Below are 15,755 nucleotides of genomic sequence, written 5' to 3' on the forward strand. Positions count from 1 at the left end.
TCCTGTATTTTACTTTCTTCGCTCTTCTAGTCTTCATCATGTATTCTCCATCTTTGTTTTCATTTTCTAGAGCTATGAACAACTAAACCCCTTTCATTGGGTTAGGGAGCTCTGTTGTAATTTGATGGATCAATACTAGTTTTCATTATTCTTCTTCTATCTTTTCTCTTGATTTTACTTGAAAGCTTTCGATCTTCATCCAATTAGGTAGTTATCTTGGAAAAGAAACTATTCATACTTGGATCTCTTCTGAACCTTGGAAGAGGAATGAAGAGATCAAGCTAGAAATGCTTTCTCATGCTGGACCAAATTAGGTTTGGATGGATATGTGACTATAATCCTCTCAATGCTTGATTTGGGAAATGCATGTGGTATAATCAGTGACCATACTTCATCTCTTCTCATGAGCAATTGACCAAGGAATTGGCTATTGATCAAGATTTGAGAGATTGAATTACAAGAAATTGTAATTCAATCACTAAAGATTGCCAAGGAGATCAATGAGTGCATTGATTGAGGAAGAGATGTAAATGAGATTGATCCGGAGAATGCAGCATCTCCTAAGCCTAATGAACTCCCCATTTCTGATCTTACCCATTCTCTTTAATTTCTGTCATTTACATTTATGAGCAATTCTCCCATTCCCATTTAAGATTCTGCAATTTACTTTCTGTCATTTAGTTTCCCGCATTTAACTTTCTGCAATTCTCAACTCAATTTCTGATTTGCTCAACTAGAACATTCCTCTAATTAAAGTTGCTTGATCAATCAATCCTTGTGGGATTCGAGCTCACTCTATTGTGAGTTTTTACTTGACGACAAATTCGGTACACTTGCCGAAGGAAATTTGTTATGAGACAAGTTTTCCGTGCATCACACGCCAAGCCAAGCATCTCACTATGGCGTGCCACTTGAATTCTGAGGCATGGCACGCCAGCCTTTAGGCGTGGCACGCTGGTACAAATTTCCAGAGAGGATGAATGAGGGCAATTACATGGGGTGTGCCACTTGGTATCGATGGCGTGGCACGCCACTTACTATTCTTCACTTAAGAGTGCCACTTGAACCCCAGGTGTGGCACGCCAGTGTCATTCAGAGAACAAAGAAGCATTGGGGTGTGCCACTTGAGTTTCTGGTGTGGCACGCCAAACAGAGGAACCACTCACTCACAAAAGGGGCGTGGCACGCCAGACCCTGGGCGTGCCACGCTAGTGCAACTTTTCAGAGAAGCTTAGCCAAGTATAGAACAAGGGGCGTGGCACGCTAGTTCAAGTTTCCAGAGGACAAGGAAAAAGGAAAAGGCTAGGGCGTTGATGAGCGGATAATTTATTCGCTTTTTGGCATTGTTTTTAGATAGTTTTTAGTATGATTTAGTTAGTTTTTAATATATTTTTATTAGTTTTTAAATAAAAATCACATTTCTGGACTTTACTATGAGTTTGTGTGTTTTTCTGTGATTTCAGGTAATTTCTGGCTGAAATTGAGGGACTTGAGTAAAAATCTGATTCAGAGGCTGAAGAAGGACTGCAGATGCTGTTGGATTCTGACCTCCCTGCACTCAAAGTGGATTTTCTAGAGCTACAGAAACCCAATTGGCGCGATCTCAATTGCGTTGGAAAGTATACATCCAGGGCTTTTGATGACATGTCACCATGTCATGTTTTTCTATGCTTTTTCCTTTGTTTTCAATAGGTTTTATACACTTTCTTGAGCCAAAAGCAAGCCAATTGGGTAGATTTTCATGTTTCCTTTGATTTAATCAACCATGTATGAATTCATGCTATTTCATGAGGTTTTATGCTATAATTGTCATATATTATGAAAGAATGAATATCTCATGATTTTGAGCATAGCTTTGATGTGTTTGATTGATTAATGATAGGTGAAGAAAGCTTGGAGAAAGGTTGATGCAAGAAGAAATGGCTAGGAGGAATGACTTGAGTCTTGAATTAATTATGAACCAGGAAGCAAAAGCTGGAGCAAAAGTTAGCCCCTAACTTTTTGGCTAACTTTTGGGCAAAAGTTGGAGCAAAAGTTAGTGATGCCAAGGCATCTTAGGCTAGTTTCACTAGCCTTTTTCTTTTATTTTTAGTTGTTTTATGCATTTTCTTGAGCCTTAAGTAATCATTTGGGCCAAATAGTCATGCTTGTCTTAAATCATTCAACATGAAGATTTTGATGCAAATTCCATGAGATTTTAGTTATATTACTTGAATGCTATGAATGGAAGATTTCTCATGAAATTTTGCAAGACTTTGATGCAATTGTTTGGATGATTTCAGGGAAGAAGAGGCTAGGCAAGGAAGCAACAAAATCAATAAAGGAAGCTTGAATATCACATGTGGAGTTTAAGTTCCAGTTTAAGCTTAAACTGGAACTTAAACTACCAAGCCATATAATGCTGGAATTGAAGTTTAACCTCCAGTTTAACCTTAAACTGGAGGTTAAACGCCAGAAATGAGAATCTCACCAGGGGAGCATTTCCACGTTTAACCTCCAGTTTAACCTTAAACTGGAGGTTAAACGTGGAAGTAAGAAAGGCACCAGGAGCATTCCACGTTTAAGCTCCAGTTTAACCTTAAACTGGAGCTTAAACGTGTTCGACTATTTTTCTCCTCCAGGGTTGCTTTCTCATTTCCACGTTTAAGCTTCAGTTTAACCTTAAACTGAAGCTTAAACGTGCTCGAGCTTGTGCCTCCAGGGAGTGCCAGCGTTTAAGCTCCAGTTTAAGCTTAAACTGGAGCTTAAACGTGTTATATGGAACAGCTTGACCATGCCTTCTTCAAACATAAATAACTTGAGCTACAAAACTCCAAATGAGGTGATTCAAAATGCATTGGAAAGAAGACATCTAGAGCTTTCCAGGCATATATGGCATGCATGGTGGATACTAAAAATTGAGGGAGAAAACAGCCCCGTAATGTGCATAGAAGAGCATAGTACCAACATGCAATCAGGCCAGCTGACCTCTTCACCTTCCATGGAGTATAACTCGAGTTGTAGAAATCCAATTGAGGTGCTTCCAGTTGCGTTAGAAAGCTGACATCCATAGCTTTCCAACGAGGTATAATAGTCTATATTTGGCATCAAATTGGCAAGGTTGACAAGAGAACAAAGTGACGACTCAAGAAAGGAGGTGCAACGTTTGAGTGTAGTTTAATGGATCATTATCCTTTTTGGATCAATTATGTCACTCTACCCTTCAAGCAAGCAAGGCCCATCAACAACACCAAATCAAGGCCACAAGAATCATCTAGAATAGTTATTTTCATTTGATTGTAATTTGCTTTGAATTTCATTTTCATTTTGTAATTTAGGGAGCCTATTTAAAGGCCTTAGTTTCTGCATTGGAGACACGGGGGGGATTGAAGGGGAATCCAGCCCCTGAGGGGGAACTTTGGATGATTTTCTTTTAGTTTTGTAATTGAATTCAGAGCTATGACTCACTAAACCCCTTTCATTGGGTTAGGGAGCTCTATTGTAATTCAATGAATCAATAATAGTTTTATCTTCTTCTTCAATCTTTTCTCTTGAATTTTGTTAGAAAGCTTCTCGATCTAATTCCATTGGGTAGTTGTCTTGGGAAAGAAACTACCCATAATTGGAATCCTTCGGAACCTTGGGAAAGGAATGGAGGATTCATGCTAGAGAAGCTTTCTCACAGTGAATTGGATTGGGGTTTGGGTGGATATTGTGACATGTAATCCTACCAAATTGTGGTTCATGAAACTGTGTGGTATAATCAGTGATCGAGCATCATCTCTTCTTATGAACATTTAAACCAAGGGATTGGGAATTTGTTTGTTTTTAGAGAGAATTGGTGAGCCAAGGGATTGGGATCCAATCATATAAGATTGCCAAGAAAAATTCAATGAATGCATTGGTTGAGGAAGGGATAAAAGTTGTTTTGATTCGGAGATCTCAATATCTCCTAACACCCAATGAACTCCCCATTTCTGATTTACCACTTTCTCTTTACATTCTGCAATTAAATTCATGCAATCACCCCCATCCCTTTTAATTTCAGCAATTTAGCTTCTCGCTCTTTAATTCATGCAATTTTACATTCCGCAATTCTCATCTAAATCTTGATTCCGCTCAACTAGAACATACTTCTAATCCGAATTGCTCACTCAACCAATCCTTGTGGGATTCGACCTCACTCTATTGTGAGTTTTTACTTGACGATAACCGGTGCACTTGCCGGAAGGAATTTTGCCGATCGTGCAATTTCCTAAATCGTAGCATAACAAGTTTATGCGCATCAAGTTTATGGCGCCGTTGCCGGGGATTGGTTTTCGATTGACAATTCTCCAATTGGAAGTTAACTAGATTGAGCAATTTTTCTTTTCTTTTGTTAATAGTTTTTGTTTCAGTTTATTACTGCTAATTTCTGCAAATTTTAATTTGTTTTCTTTGCTTATTCACTTGTTAGCATACTAACCACTAGCTGTTTGTGATATTGCCTCACTATGGAATTTCCACTATCTTTGGATGAGTATTGTTTGAGACTGAGCACATTGCAAAAAAGAAAGGAGTATCCATCATCTTTTGGTCAATCAAAATTCATGAGAAACTCTCCACCACCACAGAATGATTCATGTTATTATGCTCATGGTGGGTGGGAGTATCAGGAACAGGAAATCGGGTACTTCCCAGAGCCACAAAATGGTCCATGTTTTGGTGAATTTGATCACTACTCAAGTTGTGGCTGGGAAGATCAAAACCAAAGAGATTTCACTTATTCACACCCCATTCATCAAGAGCCATCACCTCTGAATTATCCAACCTCACCTCCTAGTTTTACATATCCAAATTCTTCATCACTTGAGCATTTCTCAGCACAAAATTCCTTCTCAAATTCATACAATTCATTTCACTATCCACAAGACTCATTCCACTACACACAAGAGTCATACCACTACCAACACTCCAACCAAAGACTCTATCAGCCCACACAAAACACATACTCCCAGCCACCATATCACAGCCAAGATAATCAACCTCATCAACCCAATCCGAACCAACAATTTCAAGATCAATTAAACAGGATAGAAGGAATGATTGCAACTATGGGCAGAGATGTGGCCGATTTGAAAAGCTTTAAGGAAGAAGTGATATCCAACTTACAAAATCATGGTGCTGCCATTCAAAAGCTAGAAGCACAAATTGGATATCTATCAAAGCAAATCCCTACCCACAATTCTTTTAGTGATACCATGGCAAACCCAAGGGAGGAATCAGAAGAACAAGAAAGGGAGAAAGTCAATCAAGGGAGATCACACTCCAATGACACAGAGAGTTGCAAAGAGGAAGGGTTCATTGAACCACAAATTCAGGAAGCTTTTGATGAACAGGATACTCCAACTGTCCAACAACAACCAAGTTCTGAGATCAAGGATGTGAAGGCAGTAGAAACAAGCACCAAAATGAGGATTGTGACCGAGAAACAAAGGATCATATCCATGAAGAAGAGAAGGTCGAAGAACAATCCAACTCCTGAGCCAACAAGCAAGTTCACTCAAGCCAATCACAAGGGAAAGCATGCTGGAAAGAAGCATTCACAACAAGGGGCACTAACTAGCTCCTTTATCCACTTGAAGTCATTCCTCTTAACAAATTGGAAGAAGAGGAAGAAAGTCAGGAACAGCATGTCAAGCTAATGACGTTAAAGAAGCGCTTGTTGGGAGGCAACCCAACCAAAGGTAGTTTTTCTTTTCTAGTTATTTCAATAAATGAGTTAAGTAGATTTATCTGTATTGCAAGGAGCTAAGTTTGGTGTTGCACACCAAAACAATTCAAGGGTGAATGTGAGATTCTAAGTTTGGTGTTCCACCAAAAAACTTCATTAAAAGCACATTTTCTACCTCAGCATGACTAGTCACTAGCTCCAACCAATCAGGGAAACTACTTAAACAATAGTTTAATTTCTAGTTCATAGTTTCTTTTTCTAGTTCATAGTTATTTTCTTAATAAAAGCACATGAGGTTTTTTGCATATGATCCCAATTGCTGCATATGGCAAGGAACTAAGTTTCGTGTTCACACACCAATCTAAGTTCAGAGGCCTACAAACATCCATGCATGCTAACCAATTCTCAAAGTGCTTGGGGAACAAGCAACTTCTAATAGCTTTGCAGGAAGACAATCAATCTCATGGAAGGAATATACATCATCATCAAAGAGAACACCAAGGCTAGGAAGGATGATGAACAACAAAGAAGATGCTAAAAGGTTGTATTGTCACTTAATTACTTGTACTTTGAATTGCTGATATTTGAAGTTTGCATGCACCCCTGCTTTAAGTTTGAGTCATTGCAGTTTTTGTTTGTCTGTTTGTTTAATTTTCAAATAAGTGATAGTCTAAGTGTCTGGATAACTTCATCTTCTTAAACAAATGCTTGCCATGCTTGTTCTGTTTCCATAAAATAAAAGAAATGTTTGAACAAAAGTAACTCAATTCCATTTGGTAAGAAATCAAATAAGATTAAGTGTTGGTATGCATGTTTGATTGAATAGTCAGCTCACTAAGAAATAAAGTTAGAATTGTCACTTTTAGTGGAAACTAGGATGCTGTCTATGGATCTTGATGAATAAATGTCTTTGGCCATGAAAAAGAAAGAAAAAGAAGAAGAAAAAGCCACTGAAAAAGGGCAACCAAAAAGCAAAAAAAATTGAGAAAATAAGCTAGGCACCAATGGTTTGAACTTCTGAGACAAATGCCTGTGGTGTTTATGTATTAAGGATATGCTTGGATGAATAGGTTCTGAGGAGTGTTTCAACACTTGGTAACTTGGGTTAACTAACCCGGGATTATCAACCAAAAGTCTATTATCAAGAGCAACCTAAATACAAAACATTTAGTCACACAAAGAGGTGCTGGGCACCAATGTCTCAAGAAGAAATGTGAACTAAAATGCCTGTAGTGGATATGTGTAGTGCACTAATAAGAAAAAGAAAATGCCAAAGGCTTGTGCAACACATGACACTGAGCAACAAGGAGCAAATAAGCTCAAAGAAAAAGAAAAACAAAGAAAAGAAACTTGCCAAGGATATGTGAATAACAAGAGGCCATAGCAGTGTTTTAGTAGAAACATAAAAAGTGACATTCTTACCTAAGAAACAATAAAGTGATGCTGCAACAACTTTCTGCATGAACACCCCATTAATCAATGTCAATTACTTACTGATATGGCTAATGAATTTACTTTCTGTTTCATTCTTTCTTCTCAATAATTCAGAACTTGCTTGGGGACAAGCAAGGATTAAGTTTGGTGTTGTGATGCCAAGGCATCTTAGGCTAGTTTCACTAGCCTTTTTCTTTTATTTTTAGTTGTTTTATGCATTTTCTTGAGCCTTAAGTAATCATTTGGGCCAAATAGTCATGCTTGTCTTAAATCATTCAACATGAAGATTTTGATGCAAATTCCATGAGATTTTAGTTATATTACTTGAATGCTATGAATGGAAGATTTCTCATGAAATTTTGCAAGACTTTGATGCAATTGTTTGGATGATTTCAGGGAAGAAGAGGCTAGGCAAGGAAGCAACAAAATCAATAAAGGAAGCTTGAATATCACATGTGGAGTTTAAGTTCCAGTTTAAGCTTAAACTGGAACTTAAACTACCAAGCCATATAATGCTGGAATTGAAGTTTAACCTCCAGTTTAACCTTAAACTGGAGGTTAAACGCCAGAAATGAGAATCTCACCAGGGGAGCATTTCCACGTTTAAGCTCCAGTTTAACCTTAAACTGGAGCTTAAACGTGTTCGACTATTTTTCTCCTCCAGGGTTGCTTTCTCATTTCCACGTTTAAGCTTCAGTTTAACCTTAAACTGAAGCTTAAACGTGCTCGAGCTTGTGCCTCCAGGGAGTGCCAGCGTTTAAGCTCCAGTTTAAGCTTAAACTGGAGCTTAAACGTGTTATATGGAACAGCTTGACCATGCCTTCTTCAAACATAAATAACTTGAGCTACAGAACTCCAAATGAGGTGATTCAAAATGCATTGGAAAGAAGACATCTAGAGCTTTCCAGGCATATATGGCATGCATGGTGGATACTAAAAATTGAGGGAGAAAACAGCCCCGTAATGTGCATAGAAGAGCATAGTACCAACATGCAATCAGGCCAGCTGACCTCTTCACCTTCCATGGAGTATAACTCGAGTTGTAGAAATCCAATTGAGGTGCTTCCAGTTGCGTTAGAAAGCTGACATCCATAGCTTTCCAACGAGGTATAATAGTCTATATTTGGCATCAAATTGGCAAGGTTGACAAGAGAACAAAGTGACGACTCAAGAAAGGGGGTGCAACGTTTGAGTGTAGTTTAATGGATCATTATCCTTTTTGGATCAATTATGTCACTCTACCCTTCAAGCAAGCAAGGCCCATCAACAACACCAAATCAAGGCCACAAGAATCATCTAGAATAGTTATTTTCATTTGATTGTAATTTGCTTTGAATTTCATTTTCATTTTGTAATTTAGGGAGCCTATTTAAAGGCCTTAGTTTCTGCATTGGAGACACGGGGGGGATTGAAGGGGAATCCAGCCCCTGAGGGGGAACTTTGGATGATTTTCTTTTAGTTTTGTAATTGAATTCAGAGCTATGACTCACTAAACCCCTTTCATTGGGTTAGGGAGCTCTATTGTAATTCAATGAATCAATAATAGTTTTATCTTCTTCTTCAATCTTTTCTCTTGAATTTTGTTAGAAAGCTTCTCGATCTAATTCCATTGGGTAGTTGTCTTGGGAAAGAAACTACCCATAATTGGAATCCTTCAGAACCTTGGGAAAGGAATGGAGGATTCATGCTAGAGAAGCTTTCTCACAGTGAATTGGATTGGGGTTTGGGTGGATATTGTGACATGTAATCCTACCAAATTGTGGTTCATGAAACTGTGTGGTATAATCAGTGATCGAGCATCATCTCTTCTTATGAACATTTAAACCAAGGGATTGGGAATTTGTTTGTTTTTAGAGAGAATTGGTGAGCCAAGGGATTGGGATCCAATCATATAAGATTGCCAAGCAAAATTCAATGAATGCATTGGTTGAGGAAGGGATAAAAGTTGTTTTGATTCGGAGATCTCAATATCTCCTAACACCCAATGAACTCCCCATTTCTGATTTACCACTTTCTCTTTACATTCTGCAATTAAATTCATGCAATCACCCCCATCCCTTTTAATTTCAGCAATTTAGCTTCTCGCTCTTTAATTCATGCAATTTTACATTCCGCAATTCTCATCTAAATCTTGATTCCGCTCAACTAGAACATACTTCTAATCCGAATTGCTCACTCAACCAATCCTTGTGGGATTCGACCTCACTCTATTGTGAGTTTTTACTTGACGATAACCGGTGCACTTGCCGGAAGGAATTTTGCCGATCGTGCAATTTCCTAAATCGTAGCATAACAAGTTTATGCGCATCAGTTAGCCCCTAACTTTTTGGCTAACTTTTGGCATGAAAAACACTCCCTGGATGCACCAAAAGTTTGCGCCAACGTTAGCCCCTAACTTTTTGGCTAACGTTGGTGCCTGAAAAACTCTCCCTGGGCTAGCAAAAGTTTGCGCCAACGTTAGCCCCTAACTTTTTGGCTAACGTTGGCGCCATGAGTGTGCAAGGGGTATACTTCCAACAAGAATAACTTGAGCTACAGAGCTCCAAATGAGGTGATTCAAAAAGCAATGGAAAGTAGGAATTAAGAGCTTTCCAAGCATATATGGCACTGCATGGTGGACACTAAAATTGAGGGAGAAAACTGCCCCGCAATGAGCATAAATGAACATAGTGGCAACCGGCAGTGAGGCCAATTGACCTCTGCACCTTCGACGGAGTTTAACTCGAGCTGTAGAGCTCCAAATGATGTGCTCCCAACGGCATTGGAAAGTAGACATCCAGGGCTTTCCAACAATGTATAATAGTATGGGGTGGACAATATGTTTGAGCCTTCAGAACTAGCATTTTCGACCACGTTTGAGGCAAACTTTACCTCAAACGCTGCACACCAAGGCCAGCAACCTTGTCCTCTTCAAAGGAGCATAACTTGAGTTGTAGATGTCCAATTGAGGTGATTCCAATTGGGTTAGAAATCTGACATTCAGAGCTTTCCAACCATATATAATAGTCTATAGTTGGCATGAAATTGGCAATGTTGACAAGAGGACAAAGTAGCACCCCACACATGCACACAAGGGGGCCAACGTTAGAGCAAAAGTTAGACCCCTAACTTTTGCCCCAACGTTGGTATCAGTAAAACAAGGGTGCTGATGTGAAAAGTTGGAGCAAAAGTTAGACCCTAACTTTTACTCCAACTTTTACTCAAGCTTTCATGATTCCAACCCGGTTCAATTCGGTTCTTCTCCATACTCCAAGAGCAATTAACCAAGGCCTCTATCAACCCAATTCCATCAAGAGCAAGGGCCCATTATCATCACTCAAAGGCACAAGAGATAGTTAGAATAGAAATTTCATTTTAATTGTAATTTGTTTTGAATTTCATTTTCATTTTGTAAAAATGCCTATATAAGGCATCATTCTCATTTTAGAAAAAAGAGCCCGAATAGAGAGGAGGGGGGCGAGCTCCACTAGGGAGCATTAGGAATACAGAGCTCTCTCTCTGAATTTCATTTTTTGTTTTGAATCTTGAATTGAGATTGGAAGGAATTCTGTTTTCATTTTCTATTTGCAACTTCTCTTTACTTCTTCTGCAATCTTTTTTTTATTCTCTGCAACTTTTCTCTTGTTGGATCAAGGAAGGATCCACTCCTGAGATCTTCAACATCCTTTTAAATTTCTGCAAATTAAGCACAGTCACTTTGCTCTCAGATCTCCTTGTTCCCAATTTACTTTCCAGCACTTTTGTTCCTCTGCACTTTACATTTGAGCTGTTGTGATCTTGATTTATTCTTCCTGCAATTTAACTTTCCAGTCACTTGATCTACTGTTCTCTTTAATTTCCAGCACCCACTCCCCTTTAATTTCATGCAATTTACATTTCTTGCAATTTAAGATTCTTGCAATTTACATTTCTTGCCCCTTAAGTTACTTGCCAATTTACTTTCTGCACTTTAATTTTCCTTGTCATTTACTTTCTGCTGCATCAATTATCACTCAAATGTTAGCTTGACTAAACTAATCATCCACTAAAGTTGCTTGATCCATCAATCCCTGTGGGATCGACCTCACTCCCGTGAGTTTTATTACTTGATGCGACCCAGTGTACTTGCCGGTTAAGTTTGGGTGTTTTGGAGAAATTTGTTTCTCCACAGAAATATCCCATCAGCTTTCCAGCAATATATAATAGTTCATACTTTGCCAGTTTAGACGATGCAAACTGGCATTCAACGCCAGCTTTCTGCCCTATTCTGGCGTTAAACGCCAGAAACAAGTTGCAAATCAGAGTTAAACACCAGAAACAGGTTACAACCTGGCGTTTAACTCCAAAAGAAGTCTCTACACATGAAAGTTTCAATGCTCAGCCCAAGCACACACCAAGTGGGCCCCGAAAGTGGATTTCTGCATCATTTACTTATCTCTGTAAACCCTAGTAACTAGTTTAGTATAAATAGGACTTTTTACTATTGTATTCACAGTCTTTTGACCACTTTTAAATCTTTGAACGTTTAGTCCCTAGACCTTGGAGGCTGGCCATTCGCCCATGCCTGGACCTTGTTCTTATGTATTTTCAACGGTAGAATTTCAACACACCATAGATTTAGGTGTGGAGCTCTACTATTCCTCATGAATTAATGGAAAGTACTATTGTTTTTCTATTCAATTCAAGCCGATTTCTTCTCTAAGATATCCATTCGCACACAAGAACATGATGAATGTGATGATTATGTGACGCTCATCACCATTCTCACCTATGAATGCGTGCCTGATAACCACTTCCATTCGACATGTAATCAAGCTTGAATGTGTATCTCTTAGCCTCCTGATCGTGAGATCAGAGTCTTTGTGGTATAGGCTAGAATTATTGGCAGCCATTCTTGAGATCCGGAAAGTCTAAACCTTGTCTGTGGTATTCTGAGTAGGATCTGGGAAGGGATAGATGTGACGAGCTTCAAACTCGCAAGTGTTGGGCGTAGTGACAGACGCAAAAGGATTACTGAATCCTATTCCAGTATAATCAAGAACCGACAGATGATTAGCCGTGCGGTGACAGCGCATTTTGGACCATTTTCACTGAGAGGACGGGATGTAGCCATTGGCAACGGTGATGCCCAACATACAGCTTGCCCTGGAAAGGAGTATGAAGGATTGGATGAAAGCAGTAGGAAAGTAGAGATTCAGAAGGAACTAAGCATCTCCATACGCTTATCTGAAATTCTCACCAATGAATTACATAAGTATCTCTATCTTTATTTTATGTTTTATTTATCTTTTAATTACTAAAACTCTATAACCATTTGAATCCGCCTGACTGAGATTTACAAGGTGACCATAGCTTGCTTGAAGCCGACAATCTCCGTGGGATCGACCCTTACTCACGTAAGGTTTATTACTTGGACGACCCAGTGCACTTGCTGGTTAGTTGTGCGAAGTTGTGACAAAGAACTAAAATTATGAACATGCGTATCAAGTTTTTAGCGCCGTTACCAAGGAATGAACGATCACGATTTCGTGCACCAAGTTTTTGGCACCGTTGCCGGGGATTGTTCGAGTTTGGACAACTGACGGTTCGTCTTGTTGCTCAGATTATGTAATTTTATTTTAATTTTAAGCTTTTTGTTTTTATTATTTTTAATTTTTGAAAAATTTCCAAATATATATATATATATATATATATATAAAATAAATTATTCTATGGCTTCAAAATTTTTAAGAATGAATTCTAGAGTTTCAAGATAACATGTTGAAGCCTGGCTGTCTGTAAAGCTATGTCTAAATTCTTTTGGACTGAGGCTTCCTCTTCACATGCTTGAACTATGTATGCTGAAGCTTGGCTGGCCATTGGCCATGTCTAGTGTTTTGGACCGAAGCTTTCACTGAAAGCTTGGATGGCTAGTAAGCCATGTCAAATTCCTGGACCGGAGCTTTAGATTAACATTGCATGATTCCTGGAATTCTCATTAAAAATTTTGAAATCCTTATTTTTCTTTTTCCAAATAATTTTTGAAAAATCCAAAAAAAAAAATTTAATAAAATCATGAAAACCAAAAATAATTTTGTGTTTCTTGTTTGAGTCTTGTGTCAATTTTTAAGTTTGGTGTCAATTGCATCTTTTTAATTTCATTAAAATTTTCGAAAACTCATGCATGTGTTCTTCATGATCTTCAAGTTGTTCTTGATGATCTTCTTTGTTTGATCTTTGCAATTTTATGTTTCATGTCTTTTCTTGTTTTTCATATGCATTTTCAATTTGTTAGTGTCTAAAGTTTGAAAATTTCTAAGTTTGGTGTCTTGCATGTTTTTCTTTTCTTAATAATTTTCAGAAATAAGTTCTTGGTGTTCATCATGACATTCAAAGTGTTCTTGGTGTTCATCTTGACATTCAAAGTGTTCTTGCATATCTTTCTTGTTTTGATTCATATTTTTTATGACTTGTGTCTTTTTTGTGTTTTTCTCTTTCTTCATTAAAAATTCAAAAATAAAAAAAATATCTTTCCCTTATTTCACTCATAATTTTTGAAAATTTGATTTGATTTAGTCAAAAGTTTTAAAAATTTAGTTGTTTCTTAAAAGTCAAATCAAATTTTCAATTTAAAAATTCTATCTTTTTCAAATCTTTTTCAAAAATCAAATCTTTTTTATTTTTTTTCGTTCATAATTTCAAAATTTTCAAAATTTATTTTCAAAATCTTTTTCTTATTTCTATTTCATATTTTCGAAATTAATGCTAACAATTAATGTGATTGATTCAAAAATTTTAAGTTTGTTACTTGCCTAGTAAGAAAGGTTCAATCTTTAACTTTTAAAATCATATCTTTTTGTTTCTTATTAGTCAAGTAACCAACTTTAATTTTCAAAATCAAACCTTTTTAAATTTTTTTTTCAAATCTTTTTCAAAATAAATGTCAATCACATCTTTTTCAAAATCAATTTCAAAATCTTTTCTAACCTCTTATCTTTTCAACTTGATTTTCAAATCTTTTTCAAATTAATCCTATCTTTTTGTTTGATTCTTATCTTTTTCAAAACTACCTAACTAATTTTCTCTCTCTTATTTTCGAAAACCCCTCTCCTTTTTTTCAAAATTCCTTTTTAATTAACTATTTTTTTAAATTTTAATTTGATTTAATTTTATTTTTCTTTTTAAATTTTCGAATTTTAACTTTAATTTTAAATTAAAAACAAAAATATTTTTATTTTATTTTATTTTCGAATTCTTCCATCTCTCATCTCCTTCTAATTATTTATTTATTTACTAACCCTTCTCTTCTACTCAAAAATTCGAACCAACTCTTCTCCTTTATGTTTGAATTCTTATCTTTTATTTCTTCCATCCTTCTCTTCTTATACTCATATAAGGAATCTCTATACTGTGACATAGAGGATTCCATATTTTCTTTTTTGTTCTCTTCTTTTTCATATGAGCAGGAACAAGGATAAGAACATTCTTGTTGAAGCTGATCCTGAACCTGGAAGGACTCTGAAGAGGAAGCTAAGGGAAGCTAAAGCACAACTCTCTGGAGAAAATCTAACAGAAATTTTCGAAAAAGAAGGAGACATGGCCGAAAATAATAACAATGGTGGAGATGCAAGGAAGATGCTTGGTGACTTTACTACACCAAATTCTAACTTACATGGAAGAAGCATCTCAATCCCTTCCATTGGAGCAAACAATTTTGAGCTAAAGCCTCAATTAGTTTCTCTGATGCAACAGAATTGCAAGTTTCATGGACTTCCATCAGAAGATCCTTTTCAGTTTTTAACTGAATTCTTGTAAATCTGTGATACTGTTAAGACCAATGGGATTGATCCCGAGGTCTACAGGCTTATGCTTTTCCCGTTTGTTGTAAGAGACAGAGCTAGAATATGGTTGGACTCTCAACCTAAAGATAGCCTGAACTCTTGGGATAAGCTGGTCACGGCTTTCTTAGCCAAGTTCTTTCCTCCTCAAAAGCTTAGCAAGCTTAGAATGGATGTTCAAACCTTCAAACAAAAAGAAGGTGAATCCCTCTATGAAGCTTGGGAGAGATACAAGCAACTGACCAAAAAGTGTCCTTCTGACATGCTTTCAGAATGGACCATCCTGGATATATTCTATGATGGTCTGTCTGAATTATCTAAGATGTCATTGGACCATTCTACAGGTGGATCCATTCACCTAAAGAAAACGCCTGCAGAAGCTCAGGAACTCATTGACATGGTTGCAAATAACCAGTTCATGTACACTTCTGAAAGGAATGCTGTGAGTAATGGGATGCCTCAGAGGAAGGGAGTTCTTGAAATTGATACTCTGAATGCCATATTGGCTCAGAATAAAATATTGACTCAGCAAGTCAATATGATTTCTCAGAATCTGAATGGATTGCATGCTGCATCCAACAGTACTAAAGAAGCATCTTCTGAAGAAGAAGCTTATGATCCTGAGAACCCTGCAATAGTAGAGGTGAATTACATGGGTAAAGCCTATGGAAACACCTATAATCCCTCATGGAGAAATCATCCAAATTTCTCATGGAAGGATCAACAAAAGTCTCAACAAGACTTTAATAATGGTGGAAGAAACAGGTTTAGCAATAGCAAGCCTTTTCCATCATCCACTCAACAACAGACAGAGAATTCTGAGCAGAATCCAT

The 15,755-nt window shown here is 37.3% G+C and overlaps 1 non-coding gene across 1 annotated transcript; it reads right to left on the reverse strand.

Annotated features, from left to right (window-relative positions):
- Positions 1-15,082: 15,082 nt before the first annotated feature.
- Positions 15,083-15,190, reverse strand: LOC148568212 (small nucleolar RNA R71). The gene has a single exon (XR_015881434.1). It is a non-coding gene; the product is annotated as a small nucleolar RNA R71 (small nucleolar RNA).
- Positions 15,191-15,755: the final 565 nt, after the last annotated feature.

The sequence above is a fragment of the Arachis ipaensis genome, chromosome B4 (genome assembly GCF_059453495.1).
Source record: "Arachis ipaensis isolate K30076 ecotype BB chromosome B4, ASM5945349v1, whole genome shotgun sequence".
In the NCBI taxonomy this organism is placed as follows: Eukaryota; Viridiplantae; Streptophyta; class Magnoliopsida; order Fabales; family Fabaceae; genus Arachis; species Arachis ipaensis.